This window comes from Phyllostomus discolor, chromosome 6, assembly GCF_004126475.2.
Source record: "Phyllostomus discolor isolate MPI-MPIP mPhyDis1 chromosome 6, mPhyDis1.pri.v3, whole genome shotgun sequence".
In the NCBI taxonomy this organism is placed as follows: Eukaryota; Metazoa; Chordata; class Mammalia; order Chiroptera; family Phyllostomidae; genus Phyllostomus; species Phyllostomus discolor.
The window spans coordinates 71,367,926-71,372,430 of NC_040908.2; positions in this window are offsets into that span (position 1 = coordinate 71,367,926).

The following is a 4,505-nucleotide window of genomic DNA, read 5'->3' on the forward strand; positions in this document are numbered from 1 at the left end:
ACTATTTAAATGAATGATGCATAAATTCAAGGATTCTCTAATCAGAAGCTTGTGTAAAGCACTCAAGTTCTCTAAATCTTGTGTTCTTCATTATTAAAACAAGGTATTCATCTTAAAATGAGGATTAAATAGTCTTATGCGTGAGTGTCTTATAACTACAAGCAATGACACACATATTGGATTTATTTAATTATTTGTGGGTTTTGTATGTTCTAAAAGTGATCTAGGTGCCTAATGACTTTATTTGATGTGAAGGGCCATCCTTGCTGCAGGAGCTTACTTTCTCATATGGCATATCATATTGCCTATGCAGTAATTCAAATACTTCACTATCAGCCACAGGATGTACATGAGTACATTTGCTTTACATAAAACACTGATGAGTGGCTACTTAGCATTTGAAAGTTCCTAATCAGAAATCTATATAATAGGGACGGTTTGTTATAACGTAGAAGTCTTTCACCAGGAACCCACACTCCAGAGACAAATGTTTTAAATCTCATTCAAATCTGGTCTTGAGGGTAGGGCAATCAGCATGATTGATGTTAAACACAGCTTTTCATTGGTTGTTTCTAATGAGCAGCATTTAAATTTATGACTGACCTGGAGGATTTGGGGGGTCCTTACCACTCTTATGTCAGTAAGGTCTGGGCCCTGGTTTTCCCTAAAGCAAGATTCTGCTGAGCTGACTCTGAGATAGCAGGGCTGCTGTGAATACCAAGTGTGGGCCATAGAATGAATTTCTTACTCAGAGCTGGGGAGAGAGAGCAGGACTTCCCTAAGCTTAGCAGAATGGGCCTTTATGATTTTTTAATCCTACTTTTTAATGAAAGTTTCAATGGCATAATTTTGTCTTAAACTTGCTTTCTGTGTAACCAAGTATTATGGTGTAGGAGACAAATAGCTTTTATTTAACTTTAATCATTGGCCACTACTCAGATTCACTAAAAGGACCTTACATTGTAGTGAACCACTAAATTGTCTCTGGTTAGTTCACAAGGATGAGCATCACTATGACCTTCCTGAACTGCAACTGTCACCTGAGCCACACAGTCTGCTACCTGAACAAGGTACTCTATCAAAACCTATAAATACTAAATTTTGGAAAATGAACAAATTATTATTTAACTCACCTTGCCCTAGGTTTTCTTAGGTGGTGAATTCTGGTAGGACTTTATTTGCTAGAAATAAATCAGATTTTCATGACTCTTGCCTCTGCCTTTATACAAGATCTTAGCTTGCTGCAAATTGTCCATCTACAGCCATTTACATCTTGTGTTACCTTGCAGCTCATCTACATCCACCACACACCTTACATCCACCAGCCACCGCCAATGTCTGCTGCCCCCTGTGGGCACAGGTTATATGGGTGTCTCCTATTCCTGAGGCACTCAGGGCACCACAGAGAGGTTACCAGGATGTCCTTTCCCCCAATTCTGTGTCATCCTCTGTCACCTGAACCTTGAAATAACACTGTTTTGTCATAGTCTTGGGGAATCTCTCCCTGTTTATAGCTTGTGTTGATAGCAAAACTCCCATCAGAGGTCAGAACTCATCCTTGGGTGGGAGAAAAGGCAGGGGACAGACACTTTCCCATCCCCTTCTCCAGGGAAATTTCACTAAAACCATCTCCCCCTCCAACTACTGCCAGGTACACATGCAGTTGGATTCTGGTTCAACCTGTCTTCCTTCCAATCACCAAACATATCCAGATACACCTGAATCCTTGCCGTAGATACAGCTCAGGCTCAAGCTGAAATCTCTGCTCTTTAATTATTGTGATTTAATAGACAATACTTTACAATCATCAGGCCCATGACAGACACTTCTCTCAAGAAGACATATGGCCTACAGGTATATGAAAAGATGTTCAACTTCACTAGCTATAAGGGCAATGCAAATCAAAACCACAATGAGATAGCACCTCACACTTGTTAGAAAGTCTGTTATCAATAAGAAGAAATAACAAGTGTTGGACAGGTTTTGGAAAAGAAACACTCATATGTTGCTGGTGGAAATGTAAATTGGTGAAGCCACTGTGGAAAACAGTATGGAGGTTCCTAAATATTTTAAGAATTAGAGTTGCCATATGACCCAGAAATCCGTCTTCTAGGTACCTACCTGAAAAATTGGAAAACATTTATTCATAAAGACATATGTACTGTTATGTTCATTGTAGCATTATTCACAGTGGCTAAGATGTGAAACCAACTTAAATGTCCTTCAGTGGATAATTAAATAAAGAGGATGTGGTACATATACAATGAACTGCTACTCAGCCATAAGAAAAGATGAAATACTGCCACTTGCAACTACATAACGACATGGGTGGATCTTAAGAATATCATGCTAAGTGAAATAAGTGAGATGGAAAAAACCCCATATGATCTAACTCATGTGGGATATAAAACAGAAAGCAACAAATGAACAAATAAAGGGAAAAAAAACCCAACAAATTCATAAATACAGACAACAGGATGGTGGTCACAAGAGGAGGAGGAGGGAAGTAGAAGAGGGTAAAGGGAGTCAAATATATGGTGATGAAAAGAGATTTGACTTATGATGGTGGGGAACACACAATGCAATATATAGATGATGTATCATAGAATTGTACACTTGAAATATATCATCTTATTAACCAATGTCACCCCAATAAATTTAACAGAAAATTTAAAAAGGGGAAAAAATAAAAATTAAATAATCAGATTCAGAAGGGTCCTTGGTTATGCAAAGATAGAAATATTTTGCCCTAGTTTTTCTTCATAAAAAGTTTCACTCCTCAGTTGCTTCTTCTGTCAACTTTTAAGGAATAGGCTTTTGAAACTGAGGTAGAAATTATCAGCTCTTATCATAATTAAACCTAACAGAGAAGTTAGCATATGGAGTAGAAGAAGTTTCCTCAGAAACATAAACACTGTACAGAAAAGTGGTGCTGAGATTTGACATCAATAATTAGCCCTCTGTTAACAACTGGGTTGCTACCATTGATAAAAAGTATGAACCCAAGAATGTGTTGGAAAACAGCCTTTCCAAGATATATTGGGACAGGCCTGTAATAACAGATTAACAAATTCTGGCCAAAGATCAGATATTCTGTTGTTTGACAAAATAAAACAGAGATGCTCATCACTATTGCTTTCCTACTAAATAGAAACATCACAAGAACATATGCAGAGAGGATAAATAAGTATGTGGCTTTGACAGAGGAGTTGAAATGAAAGCAGAATGTGAGAAACAATAGAAAATCTAGCTATCATTTGTGTACTTAATATGGGTTTCCCAGCTTAAAAAACTGGACATTTATTCACCCATTATGAATGAGCCCCCATTCAAAGACTAAGGTCTCTCTCTCTCTCTCTCTCTCTCTCTCTCTCTCTCTATATATATATATATATATATATATATATATATACACACACACACACACACACACACACACATACATATACACACATATATATATAATTTTAATGATGGATAATAAAATATGCATACCTTCTGCTTATTTTAGAAGTATATAGATTTATTACTTAAAATAACAAATAAAATAATGATGAGAAAACCGAGGATAAATATGTATGTATATGTTTTCTGTATGTATATTATACTTCAATGGAAGATTTTTAAAATAACGATGCTGAAGATCATAGCTCTCATTCAGGTCTTGGAAAACCAACATTATTCACACACATTTTAATAGAATTCTCCTGCCAGTACTGCATCCTGCAGCAGAGTTCTAATTGTTTAATTCCTAGGCCAAGAGACTATGTTAGAACTGGCAGCTTAAATGTTCTGATAGTATGTGATTTCCAAACTCTAATAGGCACGGGGAAAAGTGATAGTAACTATAGTGGCAGCTGGGGACTCTACCCTTTTAAAAAACCCAACAAGCCCACCAATGTTTTGCTTGTTACAATTGTGAAACTCTCCCTCTGGCCTGTGGGCCAAACAAGGAAGCTAAATAAAGCTTCACATGAACTGCATGGCACCTGGGTTGTTTGAATTCCCTTGCAAGGTCACTCATGAAACCCTACAACCCTTTTTTTCCTCCATTAGGTAGAGGAAAATAAGTAAATATTAAGTAAAATAAAATAATAAGTAAAAAAAGCCATGAATCTTGTGAATAATAATGTGTGTTAAAACTTCTTATGTGAAGTATAATCTCACTTATATGTGGAATCTAAAAAAAAAACAAACCCAAAATAAATGAATAAGCAAAACAAAACAAAACACAAACAGGCCCATAGATGTAGAGAACAAGCTGGTGGTTGCCAAAGGGTGGGAGCGATGAGAATAAGAAAAAAAAATGCTTATTGAACACATACACACACACACAGAGTTATCATAATTAAAAAAATTTATTGGGTAAAAAAAAGAAGATGAGCAATGTTTGGACACAGTCCAGAATCTTCTGTCCAAAGCAAATCCAGATGAGGCAGCAAGGTGATGATGGCCTTGACACAACCCCTTGTCACACCCCTCAGAATTAGAAGGGATGGTGACAT